At 41.0% G+C, this 21907-nt stretch overlaps 1 protein-coding gene across 2 annotated transcripts in view; it reads left to right on the forward strand.

Moving 5' to 3' along the window:
• The window catches only part of lingo1a (leucine rich repeat and Ig domain containing 1a), a 321228-nt gene that overhangs the window by 171051 nt on the left and 128270 nt on the right, over window positions 1-21907 (forward strand). The window contains exon 2 of one of the 2 annotated variants that reach the window (XM_010901009.4): window positions 7032-7171. The gene's annotated coding sequence lies outside the window, so the exon portion shown is untranslated. Of the gene's footprint in view, window positions 1-7031; window positions 7172-17846; window positions 17866-21907 lie in introns of those variants that run through there. The other variant, XM_020044516.3, reaches the window with a different exon arrangement.

Consider the following 21907-nt stretch of genomic DNA (forward strand, 5'->3'; position numbering starts at 1 on the left):
AGTCATTACAAAAAAACAATAACTAACTAAAACTGTAGTGTGTGGTTGACAAAACTAACTATAATAAAATAAAATTATAGAGTAAATGTTCTTAGTTTTCGTCTTTATTTTTATTGGTCGTGTTCTTTTCTCAGATTAAGCTCCCTGACATTCTGACAGAAATGTCTAAAATGATTTGAATACATGCGGTTCATCATGTATGTCTTCTTTAGTCTGTTGGCTATTTTTTTTTCTTGGCACACGTGCGTGTTGTGGCTTCACAAATTCTTTGCTGCATACCTCGGTTGTAACGAGTGGTTATTTCAGTCAAAGTTGCTCTTCTATCAGCTTGAATCAGTCAGCCCATTCTCCTCTGACCTCTAGCATCAACAAAGCATTTTCGCCCACAGGACTGCCGCATACTGGATGTTTTTCCCTTTTCACACCATTCTTTGTAAACCCTAGAAATGGTTATACGTGAAAATCCCAGTAACTGAGCAGAAATACTCAGATCGGCCCGTCTGGCACCAACAACCATGCCACGCTCAAAATTGCTTAAATCACCTTTCTTTCCCATTCTGACATTCAGTTTGGAGTTCAGGAAATTGTCTTGACCAGGAGCACACCCCTAAATGCATTGAAGCAACTGCCATGTGAGTGGTTGATTAGATAATTGCATTAATGACAAATTGAACAGGTGTTCCTAATAATCCTTTAGGTGAGTGTAAATTGAGTGTACTGTGTAGAGCCCTAGCAACTAGGAAATCACTGATGGACATACAGTACAACTCTGTTTTCAAAGAAGTTGGGATGCTGCATAAAATGCAAATAAAAACAGAATGCAATGATGTGCAAACCATTTATCTCTGTATTTAATTTTAAATAATACAAAGACAACATACACACAACTGAGAAATGGTATTGTTTTTGGAATGTTTTTGAAATGTTCAGGATGGAAGCAACCTGATGATCACTGTATCCCTCTGCCAGTAAAGCCAGAATTGAACCCTTCTTTTCTTCACTCAATGCTTTTCTTTTCATCTCTTCTGTCATGCTGAATAGTTACTTTTTTATTCAAATTACCTTTGAGGTACTACATTGTTTTTGCCATCCAGCTGGTCCTATTGCAAGAGGATAGTGATGACCACAGCAGTGGTTTTTATACTTTTCCTTGTTAAATTAGATTTGGTTCAGAGAGTCCCCTAATCAGTACCTCATTTAGTAAAATGAGGTGTGCCTGTGTTGAAATTTAACCAACACTGGAATGGAATGGCTGCCATACATGTATGGTTTATGCTGATTTAAGAAAAATTTGGAGTGGTCTCTTGATTTTTTCCAGAGTTGTTTATGCCACCTACTCATTCTCCCTCCAACATACTATCTCTGTATTCCCTCTCTTGCACACATTGTCTCACAAAAACACACACTTGCCTATCTACTCTTTCAACTCACTCTTGATTGTTTTCTCTTGTTCTCTGTTTATCCCTGTTCATTTCTTCCTGTGTTAATAACTGAGAATAGTCCAGTAATCAGTGGTCCGGTTAGAAATTAGTTGTCTAGCTAACTAGATTGCATGAATATAATTTAGTTTGTAACCAAACCAAAAGCTAGCACCCAACAAGTAGTTTAAATTGGTCCGTGAAATGGTTAATTTAAAAAGGCTCTAGAATCTCTCAGGAAAAGAAATTGTCGCTCTGGGAATGTTGAGCATAAGTTTCAATGATTTAAACCTGGGGCACAAGGTTTTCAGCTACATAGAAGCATTAACCATTGGTGATTTCGAGACAAATATCCTAACAGACTCATACAAGCATAAAAACAGTTCTATGAAGTAAACCTGTTATGACTTACATGGTTAAACATAATAATTATATGACTTTTAGATGTCCAGTGGCCACTGCCTCCAGTTTAAATGAATGCAGCATGGGTTTGAGTCAAATCCACTGGTCTACAGCAAAGAAAAATCTATCTTTCCTTACTGTCTATGTCCAAATATGCCTAAATATTAAATTAGTAAACATATAATAACACCTCAACCCTGACAGCCATAGTAATTAATTACATATTCAAAAAGATTTTCCCAGTAATGAGGGAGCTGAAAAGTGAGATGTCTTGGCTGGGCAGGACATTGCTGCCAGTACTTCAACCACAAATAATACTGCAGATGCAAACAATTTGTCTTGGATCCATACGAAAGGATTCCTTTTTTGCCTGCAACAAAATCAAAGCCCAGAATTCCCTTTTGATTTTCATATAGTCATCCACTCCACTATGCTGCATGTACAGTATACGTGGCTGTCACATCAAATGCATTGGCTATTAACCAAGGCATTTCTATATTCCTCTCCAAATCATGGGTTTATAATTTTGTGCTGACTAGAATTTGGATTTGACAATGTAGACAATTAGTCTCAGCTGCACATTATGTGGGCATGAGTAGTTCTTACAGGTGAAACTCTCCAGTAACGGACATTCCAACAATCTGCTTCCAAAATGGATTTTAGCTAATGAGAAGGTGTTTCATTTAGGGTGTATTGGTTAGAGAAAAGGGGACAGACTCACAGCATGAAGGTGGATCAAATAAGTAAGTTGGGGAAGGTGGCAAGCTGGTAGTGGCGTTTCTGGAGTTACGTGTCACCCTCTTCTCTTCTTCCTTATATGCCCAGAGCTGCTTTTCTGGGGCCCTTTTATCCTCCTCCGACAAGGCTTGTTTGGGGGCACATGTGCTTTATCAAGGGATAGCAGACGACCAGCATTCTAGATCAGCACCTGGGCTGCACTCAAGGGCAACGTTGTTTAAATTGATACAATTTCTTAGTTGACATATTCCCTAATTCCAACCACTGGCATACTCATTACATGATGCTGTTACCACAATGCCAAAATAGTAAAGGATCAGCATTGCATTTCCTTTACATTATTGGCCTGTATGAAAAAGTGAAACAATTGCAGATTATATTATGAAAAAATCCTCTTCAGATCATCCATTCTGTTTGTAACAATGCAATTAAGTATGCCTTGAAGACAAAATGGGAAGTAAATAAGTAAAAAATAAACAACATAAGCAAACATTCACTAGTAGAAATATTGTACATTTATAGGTCCCTAATTTGTACATTTATAGGTCCCGGATTACAAAGTGAATGCAGATCCTGTAAATGTTTGGAAAGGAACAAAGAGACGATTATTAAATTATGAGGCACTGACTACCAAACTCGTCTCTTATCATTATTCAGGCATTGCACCTAATCCATAGAGAGGCAAAGCTAACTACACCTTCACATCAACATTATTGAATCATAGTCATCAAGACTACCACAGATTACGGAAAATTCGTAATCATACCCTTCTGTTTAATGGTCAGCCATGGAGCTCTCCTCCCCTGGACCGACTGATCCCCTGGCTTAAAAAATGAAAATAAATCTGATTGTCTTTTAGACATTATTTCTAACGTCAGCTAACTATCAATATTCAACCACAGCTGGTAAACACATGTAGCCGCATATTGGATGACATGACTATGTAATAGGCAGTTTTGTTTTTATTTGATTTATTTTAGTTATTTTTAACCACTTTGTTGGTCCAATTCTAATGATTTACGCTTAAGACAGATAACCTTTTCCTTCAAATGATGTTTAGGTCCCAATAGGTACCAGAAGTCTTGGAACTGGATCCAGCACCAATTTAGCACTTGGCCTCATTCACCAACCATTCTTAAGAAAAAATGCCTTCTTAAAACCCACATGCAACTTCCACTGAGATTCTGACATTCAGCACACTCAAGAGCACCAATAACGCTCATTTGAGTGCTGACATGTTTGTGCCAAATAATTAGTTTTTGTGTTTTCTTCAATTCTACAGTTTTATACTACTTTGTCATAAAATTGTGTCTCAACACTGGATAATTTTTTCGTGCATTTAAAGTCAAGCCAAGTTTGAATACTAAGCTAGACACCATTATGCATTGTGTTAAACTGACTAATGTTTCTTATGAAATTTACTTCCACCACAAATAGCATCTATGAACTGTGTGGCTTTTGCCACTAGGCCCTGGATTCTTGCAGGTGGTATAGATGCCCATTCGACTTGGCAAAATGCCTCCAAGTCATGCAAAGTTTTGGTTGTCTTGCATGAACTGCATGTTTGAGGTCTCCCCAGAGTGGCTCAATGATATTTAGATCAGGAGACTGTGATGGCCACTCCAGAACATTCACATTTTTCTGCTGTAACCATTGGAAGGTCAACTTGGGCTTAGGGTCATTGTCAAGCTAGAAAGTCCAAGAGCATCCCATGCGCAGCTTTCGTGCAGAAGAATGCAAATTGTCTGCCAGTATTTTTTTGATAACATGCTGCATTCATCTTGCCATCAATTTTCACAAGATTCCTCGTGCCTTTAGAGCTCACACACCCCCAAAACATCAGGGAGCCACCACCATGCTTCACAGTGTGGATGGTATTCTGTTCGCTATAGGCCTTGTTGACCCCTCTCCAAACAAAACACTTATGGTTGTGACAATAAAGCTCTATTCTGGTCTCATCACTCCAAATTAAAGTGTGCCAGGAGCTGTGAGGCTTGTCAAGGTGTTGTCAGGCATATTGTAACCATGCTTTTGTTAGGCATTGGCACAGTAAAGGCTTCTTTCTGGCAACTCGACCATGCAGCTCAATTTTGTTCAAGTATCATCATATTGTGCTCCTTGAAACAACCACAATGTCTTTTTCCAGACAAGCTGAAATCTGTCTTGGTCTACCTGACCTTGGCTTGGTATCAAGAGATCCCAAAATGTTCCACTTCTTAATAAGTGTTTGAACAGTACTGACTGGCATTTGCAAGGCTTTGGATATCTTTGTATATCCTTTTCCATCTTTATAAAGTTCCATTACCTTGTTACGCAGGTCTTTTGACAGTTCTTTTCTGTTCCCCATGGCCCAGTATCTACCCTGATCAATGTATCCACGTGAGAGCTAACAAACCCATTGACTATTTATACACAGACACTAATTGCAATTTAAAATGCCACAGGTGTGGGAAATTAACCTTTAATTGCCATTTTCACCAGTGTGTGTCACCTTGTGTGTCTGTAACAAGGCTAAACATTCAAGGTTACGTAAACTTAACCTAATTATTTGATTTACGTATCAGGTTTAGTTTTTTAGCTTTACACAACTTTTCCAGTCTTTTGTTGCCCCTACCCCAGCTTTTTTGAAACATGTTGCTGGCATCAAATTCAAATTGGGCATATATTGTTCAAGAAACTATAACATTTCTCTTTTTCAACCTAACATAGAGATAACAGAGAACACTAGTGACCAGAAATACATAGACAACCCGACTACACGACCAACCAGACAAGACACGAGACAGAACGTTACAATTTGCACATCATTGCATTCTGTTTTTCTTTACATTTTACACAGCATCCCTACTTTTTTGGAAACGGGGTTGTACAAAGAAACAATAATGTAAGAAACATAATTAGTTATTTTTTATCAGCATAAAAATATTTTGATACAAGGTACAATGTGTTATACTGTCTTAATTCTACTTTTTTTCCGTGAACATTTCTTAATTTCTCTTTTCCATGACTGTCTGAATGGATAAACTGACTCTGGTTTCAATTACCCACAAAAAAACGTTTGCATCTTTCTGACATTTTCCAAGTCTCATCATCTCCCTCCTGCCGTGAAGAAAATGGAACAGAACGCTTCTGTTACTAACGTAATGTACAACTGAGGAATATGGGCAGAGCTGAAATTATGTATTTGTGCCTTCACTAAAACTGACTTAATCATGAATAATGTATGCTAATTGGTGGATTTGCTTGACATGTAGTATTTGTAATATTCTAACAAAATACAAAAAGACAACAAAGGACTTATGCTCTTATGTTTCGTTATTTCATAAGCAAGCAAACAAGTTTATTTATATAATACACCTCATACATGGAAGCAATTGTGCTTTACCGTGAAAATAAAAATACTAAATGCATTGGAATTAAAACAGTCAGATTGTTACAATACAACCCGGTATCTCAATCCTCCCATTCCAATGCTAGGATGAACCTGTCCGTCCCTATGTGAGATTATCATTGCATCAATGTCTTACTTGGCTCTCTCCAGGGGGACATTTATGCCATGAATGCACATGCATTTTATATTCATCCTCAATGAATTACAGTTACCATAACTGTTTACTGTACCACTATGGTATCTCAATCCTCGCGCTCCAGTGCTTGGATAAACTCGTCAATCCTTTTGTGAGAAAATACCCTACATCGATGTCTAAACAGCAGTACAAGAACTTGCATTATCTGTTATCCACATATTGTTACATTTACAAAGAGGTTATTCTTCTAATAGCCCCAGAACTTGCATTAAGATTGGTAAAAGATACCAAAATATACATTTAATAACCAAATAAATCAAAAAGAGAAATATAAAATACAGCATAATAATGTAACAAAAAATAAGAAAATAGAAATAGAATTAAACATAATAAAACGTGATAAGTCTAAAGTGATGTCCTTTCTTTTCTAAAACTGATTTAATCATAAAAATGTAATTGGTGAATTTGTGTAACGTGGTTACACAAGCACAAATATACACTGCCGAGGAGAGACTTGGGTATTAAAATTATTCTGATTAGTGTTGGCAGCCACAGAGACATGACCATTTGCAGGACACCACATCGGTTGCCGTAACAACATTGCCTGAGGCTTTTACAGGAAGTAGTTGACTATCTATGCAAATTGTGTCTGCTGTCATGTTTTGAGGGGGTTAAAATTAGACAATAAAGAGAATGACTTGTATTGCCTTAATGTAATTCATACCATTACTGATGTTTTGTATCACAATATCCATTTTGGTTTTTATGGTCCAGTGTATGCAACATTGTATTCCATGTGGAATTAAATATGCATCTTCCTTAATTGTCAAGCCCTAAAATGTGATACCACCACTTATGAACTATACCTTGTTGTATTTCTTCTTTGTCTTGCCATTGATGAGAATGTTGTACACCAGCCTAAATTAAGGCTTTGTTTGTTTTGCAGGTGAATGATCTGTTGAACAGGGGATGCAGGGAGGGAATGTGGTTTAAGGTGAGACAGAGTCCACCTTCCACCAGCAGCCTTCTGCCCTCCTCGCAGTGACAACGTCCCCGTAGCAATCAACAGGCCAGCATTTATTGCCTGTAAGTATATATGGCTGGGTACCTATACAGTTGTTATGAGAAACATTTTGGTGATTAAGAAACTTTACATTCTTCAACTTTGTGTGTCAATCCTACTTTACTTGATGTATGGCCAGTAGATTAGGTTTTGGTAAGGTTTATTTTTCTTAGATTATTTTGGTCAAACATTATGATAGGTATGCTAGCTGTTGGGGGTGGGGGTGGTTGTTTACTTTGAAAGAGACCTGCCTATGTTAGTGTTGTCATGGATATTCAGGTGTGATATTGTACCAGTAAGCATGCTGGACTGTGAATGTTAAGCAGGGCTTCACAGAATTATTTTATATTTATGTGGACTATAGACCACCTGAGAAAATCTGGTAGTATTACTATCGGAATGCCAGTGGGAGGCACACACTGTCCCACTAAATGTTTCACAGCATCCAAGGGACGTTAAACTAGGTCTTGACTCTCTGTGGTCAATAAAAGTCCCTTGGCACTTGTCCAAAATGCAGGGACATTGTTGGCTGAATTCCCAACTCAGCCCAGCTGATGGAGTTTTGGAACACTCAACTACAAATGCTAATCTAGAACATACATTGGCTTCTCATCTAGCTTATGATGCATTATACACAGTACATATGTTCTTAAAATAAATATTTCTGCAGGAGTGGTGATTATGCTGATTATATGTGAAAAAGTAAAAAGAACAATGATGTGTCTTGGCACATTTGTTCTGTTTTTTTTTGGGCTTGAATCCAATATAGAGCTTGATTTATAGCTTATCAATAAGAAAATAATTTTGAGCACCACAATCCACTCCATTTATGCATAATGGAAATGTGAAAAGCATTAGACCCACTAAAGCCTTTCAAAGGGGCACAGAGGGAATAATAATTCTAAGTAGGGGAGACCGGGGATATATCAGTAACATTTTGGAAATTTCTGTCTGTATCTTGAAGCTCTTTTAAGCCAGTGCATTCAAAGTTGTATAAAAACTAGTTACATGTGTCTGCTATTAGATGGCGTAGCTGTTATATCTGTAACATAAACAAAAAATTAGTGGTTTTACATTATGATATACCCTGGGGTGAGTTGTAACAATTAAAAAACGTTTTAACATAATTGGTGTGTGTGTGTGTGTGTGTTAGTTACTGTCAGTCATAGTAGTGAGACATTTGAACATAATACAACAAAATGAGCATTACTGAATATTAGTTTGTGTGTTTGTGCTTGTTTGTTACCGTCAGTCTAGGCATAATGAAATTCAAAGAAAACATATATAGGCCTACAACAAAAATGTTGCATGTAGTAGGCTGCAACATTTTAATTGTTGTTATAACTAACCTAGACTCTTGTTGTTACAACTAGCCCAGACTCCTATAGTCATGAACTAGCTTACCTTACAGACACAAAGGTAAAGACACAAGAACCTCTGCTCGAAATACATCTGTTCAGACTCATTTCTTCTTCTGGGCGTATGACAACTATTTGCAGTTGTAATGGAAATGGTAGTGAATACTCAGAGACTGATGTTAGGTAGATGTTTTACGATCCTTGTTACTCTAGTACCATAAGCACCAGCAAGGTTAAATGGCAGACCTTGGTAATGTGTCCACACCCACTCGCCCAACGATGGAGACATTTTCATCACCACTGCAAGCGCTGTCTATTGCTCATCTGTCTGGAAGCCCACAATGATGCCACCAGAACAACATTGCCTGGTGATCCACAGCAGTGTCTGTGAGATAAAGAAAATAATAATCTAATCCACATTCTTATCCAGTATGCTCACACCTTTTTGAGATGAAGATGAGCATATTCTCTTTTTTCAGAATGAGCTGTGCCGAAGGTGTGTGTGCACCTGGATAAGCTCATATTCTCCAATTTCTTAGACCTCATTGTTAGGCACCTTGTTAGGGTACAAGGATTTTCACTTCTAGCACATTCAGGGTAGCTTTTTGGGTTCAGCTATATTAGAGTGTGCTGGGAAAAAAACTGCAGTGATAAGGTTAGAAAGGAAGAATGCTTTAGTTATATGCCCAATGGACCATTACTATCTTACAACCTTTACAACAGAGAATATTTTGAACAGTTGAGCTTGTGTCAAAAAAAGCAGTAAACGCTCTCCACACTGCCTTTCATGTGAAGTGCGTCCAAAATGGACCATTTCCTGTGTGAGCTGTACAGCGTCTCTTCAGCCATCACTCACGACTGTTGCGCGGAGCGGAAGCCAGTGTGCAGTAAAACTGATGGAAGGCATTCTGCATGACTAAGGATGAATGACACTCCCAATCTGACGTGTAGTTTTGTTTTATTATATAGATATTTTACATTCTTTTTTTTCTCCCACCACACCATAGGGTAGGGAAATACTAAACTATCCATGTTTATATTATTTCCAATTTCATAGGTCACTTTGAACATAACAATTCAGTCTTTGTCAAATGCATTTAGTGCAAACTTTTTAAAATGGGGTTGGTCCATATATTCGCATGAGTCCCAACATTTGCATGGTTACAGCATTGCAATATTATAGGCTCTACTGTGAGAGGAAGGAAAAAAATAGTGTTTCAAAGCCCCTGCAGTCTGTCTTTTAGCTTGACCTTTGCAATATGGACGTTTTGCATTGTGTGAAACTGCACATTCAGTACATTCTCAAAAAGATGAATGCTAATTAGCTGGTAGGTAATAGAGTGAAATGCCATAATGTGACCATATACTGTAGCTAATGACCATTGCCTACGCTGACTCATAGCTTCTAAAAATCCCAGTTTAGAACTCAGAGAGCTAGCTGGGGATGCTTTAGTGGCCTTGCATATGAAACAGGGTCATCTGTCAAAAAACTCTAGATTATATTATGGAATGTTATTTCACATGCAAATGTTGGTGTTATTACACATTATCTTGTTCCACTAAGCATGTCATGAATGTGTTACCATGTTATTAATTACTATCAAATTGTGACCATGTTAGATGTAAATACATTTTAGCAAATTCTTAACATATCCTACTTTTTGCTAAAATTATTACATTATAGTGTTAAGACCTATCGCCACATTCCCGTAGTATGTACATTTCCAAAATTACCCCTCACCAACCTAAAAAACAGGAAATGCTATATTTCATGATATTAAAAAATGATTACAATAGTCACACAATGACTCCCTAAATTATGCAGTGCTTGTTTTACCTTTGAACAGAATTTGAGTGAACTGTTTACACATTTACAACTGTTTACACAAAAGAGAAATTACAAGGGGGTTTCACTTAACGTTGTTGATCAATAAAAAATTAACATTTTAGGCAGCGCTTTTTTTATGCTTATAAAACATTTTCTGGTGAATACATTTCTACTAATACTAGTTATATTATGGACATTGTCTTATATTATAATGCAAAAATCCTACATTTCACCCCCCTTCAACTACCAGTAATTTTCAATTTTTCTTGCCGGACTGCATGAGCGGAGCCTGCCAAGAAGCGTCTCTGACTGAGTGATTGACTGAATCACTGACCAACTATCCATTGTTAAATAGTGTAGTGGTTAGAGACACAGACTAACACAGAACAGACTGGGTATCGAATCCCAAGAAAGTTCAGCTGGGTATAACTGGCTACAAGCATCGGTAGCCACACACAGTAAACCAAGCAGACAAGCAACCCAAAAGGAAGATTTAGCCGCATCGGCTAAACTGTCGGCAGAGGCAGAAAATTAACCTAAAATCCAGTCCTGTTTAAAATGTAACACATGAAATAAGCCTATTTACCAGTCAACATTTAAAAATGAACTATCGTGATTTAATTCTTTGCGTGTACATTATTTTTGATAATATTGTAGCGACCTTGGTAGGGCCGCTACTCGCCCCTCCAAAAGGGAGCAGTGGGTAGTGTGCCTGCCTTGGGAGCCAAAGGTCGCGGGTTCAAGACACTGCTCCGCCAGACGCTACAATATTATTTCATTACACTATCATTTCTAATGCATATATCACAGTGATACATCGATAGGTATGTAATGATGCCTGAAAGTTGGACCCCTGTTATTGCAGGAAAGTCAGCCTGCAGTACTTATGTTGTGGCTAGAATGAAGGAATAACACTCCCATTCCACTCCTCAAGGAAGCTAGAACTGCATGCCAGAAAAAAAAGCCAGCTAATGGTTGTAAACAATGTTATCCCTCAAACATAGAACTATCGATACAAAATAATGTGGTTGTTTTTTACTGGGAAAGCTATGTGTCCATTTTTTTTATGGGAGCTATGGAACATATTAGAATATTTAGTTTACAATGTCAATATGGATGACTATTATTTATCAACATTTTAATGTGTGATATATCCAAAATTGTATTATGCAGTACGAAATGCATACTGCACATGCGCTACCAGTCGAGTAATTTAATTGACATGGATGAACATTTCTGTTGGAAATGAAAGAACAAGGGGCAGAAGATATAAAAACATTTAGAAACTGTAGTTGACATGTTAGGGTTATACCCACTTCTCCTTTCACTACATCTCTGATTTTACCTGTAGGCTATTTATTGATAATTTGGGATGATGCGCTTTAGATGTGTTTTGATGTTTGTAGTATTTTTCCGTAAACCTGTGGTTGCAAACATTGTGTTCCCCAGTGGAAGCACTGCTTTCCGTCTTGTTTGAATCTCCAGTACATGATATTTAACGTGCCTCCAGATTTCTGCTATTTTTTTCTACCAGTAATTTGTACTGGTGAAATAGCTTCATTGAACCCAGTCAATCCATTGCCTCCAGATTAGAGTAAAATCTGAGGAGATTGTAATGAGGACGCGCGTGGAGGAAGCGTTTCACCCCTCCCGACGTGGTGTTCGGCGCACGTCATCGCCGGCCTTCTAGCCACGCCGCTCCTCCTCCCACAGCACTGTCCTGTTTTGTTATTGCACGCACCTGGTGTCCATTCCCTCATTAGATCGCATATATAAGTTCCTGTGTTTCCAGCTGTCTTTGTGTGGTATTGTTCTATGTTTGGTGTTACTATTGTGAAGCTGTTGCACGTTTATTTTGCGCCTGTGCGCTCTTGTACTTTACGCGTGCCATTTTTCAAATAAGATAAGAAACAGATAGTGAAACTACCTCCCTGCGTTTGGCTCCCTTATTCCGACACACGCAACTCGACAACACCTATGACAAAATACCACACCTCCCGAATGGAGTCAGCGGGGAGCGACCTAATCCACCAGCATGGGAACATGATCGCGTCCCTGGGGGAGGCTGTGACAGAGATGGTCCAAGCTATGCGGCGGTTGGAGGCGAGGCTGCCATCTGAGCAGCAACCCCCGACACACAACCCGGCTGGAATGCCCCTGCCATCGTCTCCACCGTCGCAGAGGAGGACCATACAATTGAGGCTTCCCCAGGGATTTGGCGGGGACGCTGCCCAGTGCTCTGGGTTTTTGCTCCAGTTGGAGCTCTACTTCGCCTCCATCAGCCCTCACCCGGGGGATAGGGAGAAGGTCTCGGCCCTTGTCTCCTGCCTGAGGGGCAAGGCGTTGGACTGGGCCAACTCCGTTTGGTCCACTAACGGAGTTAGGGGACATTCGTCGGCCTCTTCCGGGCCGTGTTCGATCATCCGCCCGACGGCAGGGAGGTTGGTGAGCGTCTCCTGCACCTCAGGCAGGGGACGAGGAGCGTGCAGGCCTTCGCCCTGGAGTTCAGGACCCGGGCGGCGGGGTCAGGCTGGAACGAGAGGGCACTTATTGTTAATTTCCGGTGCCACTTAGAGCCTGACGTCCGTAGGGAGCTGGCATGCCGGGACGCCATGTTGACATTCGACTAGCTCGAGACGCTCGCTGACCTCCCTGCAGTCAGGCGGATGATCGGCGAGCGTCTTGTGCACCTCAGGCAGGGGACGAGGAGCGTGCAGGCCTTCGCCCTGGAGTTCAGGACCCTGGCGGCGGGGTAGGGCTGGAACGAGAGGGCACTTATTGATCATTTCCGGTGCCACTTAAAGCCTGATGTCCGTAGGGAGCTGGCATGCCGGGACGCCATGTTGACATGGCGATCCAGCTAGACAATCTACTAGCCACCTGCGGACGCACTGGGAATGATCAGCCCCCTCCGGTACACCCCGTCGCCAGACCTGAACCCATGGAAGTGGGAGGCGCCGCACGAAGGGAGACGGTGCGGTCTAGGGAGTGTTCCTTTTGTGGGAGGAAGGGACACTCTGCCTCCTACTGTTTCCAGCGAGAAAGGGCAGAGCGGAGGAAGCCTGACACCCCTACACTGAGTCAGGTGAGTAGACCACACACACTGTCAGCTCTCTCTTCGAAGCACATGACACTTTTGGTGGCCTTCCCTGATTTTCCTGCTAACTCCCAGTGTAAGTCGCTCGTAGACTCAGGCGCAGCTGGGAATTTTATGGACAGCGGTTACGCACAGAGACTGCGCATTCCGCTAGTCTCAACCTAGGTCCATTATGGGCTTAGACAGCAAACCACTAGGCACTGGTCTCGTTGAGCACGTCACGGTGCCCATCACGATGACTTTACAGCACGCCCATACTGAACAAATTGAATTCCATTTTATCCACTCACCTGCTTTCCCTGTGGTGCTGGGTCTTCCCTGGTTGTTGGGACACAACCCGACTATTTCCTGGTCGCAGAGAGTGTTGACAGGGTGGTCTCAGGGGTGTCAGGAGAGGTGTCTAGGTGTTTCCGTAGGTGCGACCTCGGTGGAAAGTCCAGACAATGTTCCCGCAGTGCGCATACCCCCGCAAAATGCCAATTTAGCGCTGGTCTTTTCTAAGGCCATGGCTAGTCGTTTGCCACCACATCGGATTGTGCTATAAATCTAAAGGGAGACGCTGTGCCGCCTTATTGTCATGTGTATCCCCAGATCCGCCGTTCCACCTCGCCTGCCTCCTCGAGTTTCTTTTTCGTGAAGAAGAAGGATGGGGGTTTGCGTCCATGCATTGACTACAGGGCGCTGAATAAACTGACGGTTCCATATCCCATCCCCCTTATTTCCCAGTACATCGAGTCAATGCATGGGGCGCGCTTCTTCACAAAACTGGACCTCAGGAGCGCGTACAACTTGGTGAGAATCTGAGAGGGAGACGAGTGGTTGACAGCCTTCAGCACCACCACGGGGCACTACGAATACCTGGTGATGCCGTATGGGTTGATGAATGCCCCGGCAGTGTTTCAGTCCTTTGTGAATGATGTGTTTAGGGACATGCTGGGGCCCGGAGTTGTGGTTTACATCGACAACATCATCATGTATTCCGCTACGCGTGCTGAGCATGTGTCTCTCGTTCGCAGGGTGCTGAAGCGGCTGTTGGAGCATGGCCTGTACGCTAAAGCAGAGAAGTGCGCATTCTTCCAATGAGCCGTCTCCTTCCTCGGGTTTCGAATTTCCGCAGATGGGGTGGAAATGGAGTTTGATCGTGTGTCAGCTGTGCGTGATTGACCCATTCCTACCACGGTTAAGGCGGTACAGCGATTTATTGGGTTTGCCAATTTCTACCATAGGTTTATATGGGGCTTCGGCAAGGTAGCAGCTCCTATTAGGGTGGGCAAAGCCAGATCACCTAGACGGCCGAGGCAGACGAGGCATTTCGCACCCTTAAGAGAATGTTCACCTCTGCCCCGGTTTTGGCTCACCCCGACCCGTCACTGCCGTTCATAGTGGAGGTGGATGCCTCAGAGGTAGGGATAGGTGCTGTGTTATCCCAACTATCAGGTACCCCTCCTAAGCGTCGCCCCTGCACTTTTTACTTGCGGAAGCTCAGTGAGGCAGAGCGCAGTACCTGGTGGAGTGGGAGGGGTACGGCCCGGAGGAGCGTTGCTGGGTGCCGGCGGTGGATGTTCTTGATCCGGAGCTCCTCGCCGACTTCCACCGTCGGCGCCCTGATCGTCCTGCGCGGCGTCCTCCGGTTCGCCCCGGGGGGGTTACTGTAACGAGGACTCACGTGGAGGTCACGCGCCACCCCTCCCGACATGGTGTTCGGCGCACATCATCGCCGGCCTTCTAGCCACGCCGCTCCTCCTCCCACGGCACTGTCCTGTTTTGTTATTGCACGCACCTGCTGTCCATTCCCTCATTAGATCGCATATATAAGTTCCTGTGTTTCCGGCTGTCTTTGTGTGGTATTGTTCTATGTTTGGTGTTACTATTGTGAAGCTGTTGCACGTTTATTTTGTGCCTGTGCGCTCTTGTTCTTTACGCGAGCCATTTTTCAAATAAGATAAGAAACAGATGGTGAAACTACCTCCCTGCGTTTGGCTCCTTATTTCGACACACACACCTCGACAACACCTGTGACAGAGATTCTGGAATGACCTGGGCATGACATTTCTGTTCCACCAATATTATTGCAACGTCGGAACGAGAAAGGCAAACAATTCTGCTAATGCCCATGTATGCTTTGGATTGGACAATATAAAAACACTTAAAATCTCCCTTTCCAAAATTCTCCTATCCAATTATGGTAGTTTTACAAGACTTTTGTCCCCAAAGGTAATTTAATCTTTTTTGTCGACCAAAATGAGAATTTTTGTATTTTTTTTTCTTTATCTATTTAGTCAGTTATCATCTCGTCAACTGCAATTGAAAAATAGGTGTTCAACGAAAATATTCACCACTATTTTTGTTGACAAAATTAACACTAGTTCAATATGATGACGAGGGTATGAAGACCGTAAACACAGTAGAGTGGAAAACATGATGACATCTTTCATATCGAAACAATACCGTTACTGTGACCCACAAACCGCGGGATGTACCAATCTGGTGCCACTGTACCGTTGCATCCCTAGTAAGGTGTCATAATTTCAATACTTACAATTTGTAAAACCATTTTTATTGTTAGTCATGTTTGATCCTGTTCCATTCAGCAAACACACAAGCTAAGCTATAGAAAATACATTTTGTTGCTAACAGTGTTAGCAGACTAGCTAGTTTGTCATGCAATGTTATTGCGTGATTATTTTTATAAACTATGTTGTTAAAATTGCCCTATGCAGCATTTTCAATTTAAAATATCCGATAATAACCCTTACATACCATCAGTTAATGTTTAAAGACAGAGTGTCAGGACTAACACTATCCCCAGTGCCATGGTTGCAAGTAAAATGTAGAAGGCCGGGACGTTCTTAGGTGTGTACTTCCTTGAAGGTGTGTGAGGTGAAGGCCAGTGACAAGCTTTGTTTGGGTTCATGTAGCCTACACTTAACGCTCCATAAACGAAAATCTACAGAAGCAGTGTGGGCATAAGAAAAACAAGAGTGATTTTTGCATTTGATTGGGATAGCTGAAGTTTGTGTGAACTGTGATACAGAGTTGGCTACCTTTCTGTTTGACAAGTACCAGAGTTACTAGATTGAGGATGACGGATAAATAATTATACTACCTAGAAAATCAGATACATTTTAGGAAGGTTTCTCCAACATCTTTGGTTGAGACAATAAGCTAATGAGCTAAGTTGTGTCTGAGCAGACACTCCTTGATTCCATTTCTAGCTGGACATTAGAGTTACAACTGTTCTTGGCAAAATATTTAGAAAAATGAACATGCATTGTAGGTTGTTTGACTAAAACTTAAGCATAAGCAAATATTGCTTGAAAGAAGCAATTATATTGCCTTTCAGCTAGATTTTGCCTTGTGCAAAATGGTGGAAGTGCACATATTACTGTTCCAGCAAGCGCTAGCTAGCACAATTGTGGTTTCATGTTCGCTAGATAGCCCAGTTATGGAAAGGGCCCATTGACTATAACCCCATTTGAAACAAAAGTCTGTGTTCATTGTTCCAGCATTGACGACTGAAGATGACACTGCTTCAAACCGGTCAGTATGCTCGTAGTTAGTAATGACAATGTCAGATCCTAATGGAGTTATAGAAACAATATACAACTCACTACCGATAGGTGGCATTAGGTTGCATAGGGCACCTTTAAGCTATTACATTTGATTCTGTTCACTGACAAAACCTAGCTAACAGGGATTAGCCTCTCCACAATTCTTTTCCTCAATTTTTTTTTCTGTTTTCCTCCCTTTTCCTCAGCAAACGGGTTTCACGTGGACTGCTGATGTCTCTGCCTAAGTAGATTTCCGCTCAATGCCAAGGCTCCATTTAAAATGAATGAGTTGCCCCATCCACCGCTTGCAGTCAGAAACAACTTAGAGCACTAAACCATGCCAGAATAAATATAGCCTTTGATATTTTATTTCAAATGAGACAGTTTTTTAGCTTTTCAAAAAACAGTTCCTCAAGATTTTTGCTGAGGAAAGGGAGCTTTATAATTGGGAACTATTGTGCTTTTCTAGGGAAAGGGTTTAATACAGAGGCGTCGCTAGGATCACAATACATTCGGGGCTTAGCCCACCGCCCCACCCCACCTGGGACAGAATGTACAAGGTTTTGAATGTACACACGGAAAATTTCGATGTACACGATAGCGGCCTACACATTTACATTGTCATAATGCGCGATCGGAATTATAGATGACTAGATCAAGGGCTATAGCCCCGGACGCCCAGGCTTAACGGCACCACTGGTTTAATATAAAGCAGTTTTAAGGGCATCTTGAAAAGTACTTGTGAACATGGAATCATTGAAACATTATGTACCTTATCTACACAGATAAAGAAATCCTGGCTAGGATCAAGAGGACAGGGAGATGACTTATGGTTTGATACCACATTCTTCAGCATATCTTTGTAGGACAAACTACTCAAGTGGTAAGTGTGGAACTAGCAATAAACTCACTCTGCTTAGGCTTATACCTGAGCTATTAAAATTAGATCACAAAGTGGTTGAGCAACAAAGATTTCTAAGACATTAATAGTTGAAAAAAATATGCCTATTTATATATACACAGTGGGGAGAACAAGTATTTGATACACTGCTGATTTTGCTGGTTTTCCCACTTACAAAGCATGTAGAAGTCTGTAATTTTTATTTTAGATATTCTTCAGCGGTGAGTGACTGAATCTAAAACAAAAATCCAGAAAATCACATTGTATGATTTTTAAGTAATTAATTTGCATTTTATTGTACAGTCTCCAGGTAACCTCAGGAGAAATACAGGCTGCTCTGTAAAAAGACAATGTGGTTGTTTCATGGAGCACTATACGATGATACATGAACAAAAATGAGCTGCATGGTTGAGTTGCCAGAAAGAAGCCTTTACTGCGCCAATGCCACAAAAAAGCCTGGTTATAATATGCCTGACAACACCTTGACACGCCTCACAGCATCTGGCACACTGTAATTTGTAGTGACGAGACCAAAATAGAGCTTTATGGTCACAACCATAAGTGTTTTGTTTGGAGAGGGGTCAACAAGGCCTATAGTGAACAGAATACCATCCCCACTGTGAAGCATGGTGGTGGCTCACCTGTTTTGGGGGTGTGTGAGCTCTAAAGTCACGGGGAATCTTGTGAAAGCTGATGGCAAGATGAATGCAGCATGTTATCAGAAAATACTGGCAGACAATTAGCATTTTTCGGCCCGAAAGGCCAAGGTGACCCTCCAGTGGTTACAGCAGAAAAAGGTGAAGGTTCTGGAGTGGCCATCACAGTCTTCTGACCTTAATATCATTGATCCACTCTGGGGAGAACTCAAACATGTGGTGCATGCAAGACGACCAAAGACTTTGCATGACCTGGAGACATTTTGCCAAGATGAATGGGCAGCTATACCACCTGCAACAATTCGGGGCTTCATAGACAACTATTAGAAAAGACTGCACGCTGTTATTGATGCTAAAGGGTGAATACACAGTATAAGGAACTAATGACTCGTTCCCAATAGTGCTTTACCCTGGTACCAGGGCTACACCGGTGATTTATGCTAATGTTGGCTCCAGACTTTTCCACTATACTTTTGGTACCAAGGACCTAAGAAGGGGCTCACGTGGGGAGGGAGGAGTAAGCTATTGATAGTTTTCATGTGTCGTCACGTCATATGGGAATAACCACTTGGCAGGCAAAACAAACTCTCCTTCCATGGCAACTTTCACTTGTTATTCTTCAAAATAATAGATAGTTGCAGTTCCATTGGATGTGCTAACCGCTTATAAATTGTATTTGCAATCATATCTACATGCAATCATTGTAATGAATGACATGATCTGTTTTCATCTGCATCGCTGCAACCAACTCCAATGGCCTAGCTAACATTCGTGAAGCTAGCTAAACCTCTCCACAGCAACCCAGCCTGTTAATGGTGGGTCAACAGTATGAATGGTTTACCTGACATTCGAAAAAAAATTATATTCTTACTGGTACATTTTTCACAAGATTCTGTGTTATACAGACTGCACTACGTTACACTGACCACCCATCAAACCACCACAATGGTAATTTAGGTTAATTAGCACTAAACCTTGCTTTGACAATAAGGAATTTCTTCTTCTTAACCTCCCAAAAAATTGCATAATTGACCCACCCTGATGGAATGTACAGATAGCGGTCTACACTTTTGTACGCTTTCATTTTGGTAGCAGTGTAAGGCGGGGGATGGATGCACCACAAAGTATATGTACACATCCCCAGTGTTCAGCTAAATCTTTGCTGTGTTTAACAATTTAAATAACGCAGCGGGTGCTGTATATGGGTCACAAGTATCTGAGACTTGCAGTGTATTTGCATACCTTAATTTTTCTTGTTTTGTGAGGTGATCTAAACATTCATGGGCTGTAAAAGCAGAACATTTGACAGGAGTGTGCAGTAGCTCCAGAGAATCCCCAGTGTTAGCCGCCATGTTTCAACAATGTTTTGACTGAAAACTGTGAATAAACACAATTTGGTTTTACAGGTCCATGACGGACATCACTTACTGACACCCCACCCCTTCAACCTCTGCAGCAATGCTGGCAGCACTCATACGTCTATTTCCCAAAGACAACCTCTGGATATGAAGCTGGGCACGTGCACTAAACTTCTTTGGTCAACCAGGGCGAGGCCTGTTCTGAGTGGAACCTGTCCTGTTAAACCGCTTTATGGTCTTGGCCACCGTGCTGCAGCTCAGTTTCAGGGTCTTAGCAATCTTCTTATAGCCTATGCCATCTTTATGTAGAGCAACAATTATTTTTTTCAGATCCTTTCAGAGTTCTTTGCATTGAGGTGCCATGTTGAACTTCCAGTGACCATTATGAGGGAGTGTGAGAGCGATAACACCAAACTTAACACACCTGCTCCCCATTCACACCTGAGACCTTGTAACACTAACGAATTACATTACACTGGGGACATTAATGGCTGTGTGTTGAGTTATTTTTAGGGGAAATTTAGCAAATTTACACCGTTATACAAGAACATTCACTGTGTGATCTTATTTTACTAATCACACAAAACTAATAATTTTTATTATTCACAGCCAAGACAGTTATACATCATTGTCAGAATGACTGCAAAAACATATTTTCATTCATTGGAACTAAGCATTATAAAATGTTTCTGGGGTCAAGAAATCTGTGAATTTAGTCAGACTTTGAAATGTTATTATTTCTTCTCTAAATAGTGCAAACAAAAATGAAAAAGCAGGCATTAATGGCCATATGCAAAAGAAGTTAGAAGACACATCTTCAATCACATACTTTACTTTTTAACATTATGCATAGCAGTGGAAACAAACCCAAAAATAAAACCCAAAGTAATTTCTGCAATGTTACAACAAAGTTATAGCAAATTAGGCACAAATCTCTCTGAGCTAAACATATGTTTGAGGAAGATTTTCTCTAATCTTCGCTTTCAGGCACAAAGCAAGACTCCAAGGTCAGCTTTTCCTTGGACAGGGGGCGTATTTCCATGCTATTAACAGTGAGAGTTGAAGGTGAGACCATTGCGATAAGCTCTCCTATACACCAGAAATGTGTGTATAAGGAGGGGAGGATGGTGGTGGCATTTTTGTCTCATTTATACTGGCATGCCTTTAACCTGTGGTGACATTTGACTTTTGGCAGGCAGGTCCAGAGGTTGTTGCGGTGCACAGCTGTGCTAGCTTGCTATACTAAGACTAATGTCGTCTGCTGAGCAGAAGATTTATAGGACCTCTATCCTGCCACCACAAAACAGTAGCACTCAGCAGGTGTTTGGCTAGCTATTGTAGGTTGCGGGATGCTATTATGCTACTCTAAGACCAGTGCTGTAGCTGACACAACCCAACCAGCCTCTTATGTACCTTTCGAACCAAGAGGTTTCACCGCTGACCTACCAAGCCGCCAACTCTTTTCTTTATATGTAAAATATTTCTAAAACATATTGTTCGCAACAAAGCCTGTCCTTTTACTTCTGCTGACTAACATAGTGGTCACAAAAATAGTGATTACAAAAGTATTTGAAAATAAATAATAATAATATTTAAATGAATCCTTTCTAAGTTAATATTCAGCTATGTTTTTATAATGTCATCACATACAATACATTTTTACAGTAAATGCGTGCAAGTTATATATAATTGAATTCAAGGCCGTAATTATAATATACAGCTCCGGAAAACATTAAGAGACCACTGCACCTTTTTCTTTCCTTTCCAAAAAATTGAAAAGGAAAGTTTTGAGTAAGGAACAAAAGCCTTCAATTTGCAGCGGTCTCTTAATTTTAACCCTTCTGTTCCTCACTCAAAACCTTCCTTTTCAAATGTTTGGGAAAGGAAAGAAAAAGTTCAAGTGATCTCTTAATCTTCCGGAGCGGTATATTGAGGCGGACACATCCCCCCTAATATTCAAGTATGCTCAAAATGTACACCCAATTAAGTGATATATAAATGACAACAGGC

This window comes from Esox lucius, chromosome 19, assembly GCF_011004845.1.
Source record: "Esox lucius isolate fEsoLuc1 chromosome 19, fEsoLuc1.pri, whole genome shotgun sequence".
NCBI lineage: Eukaryota > Metazoa > Chordata > Actinopteri > Esociformes > Esocidae > Esox > Esox lucius.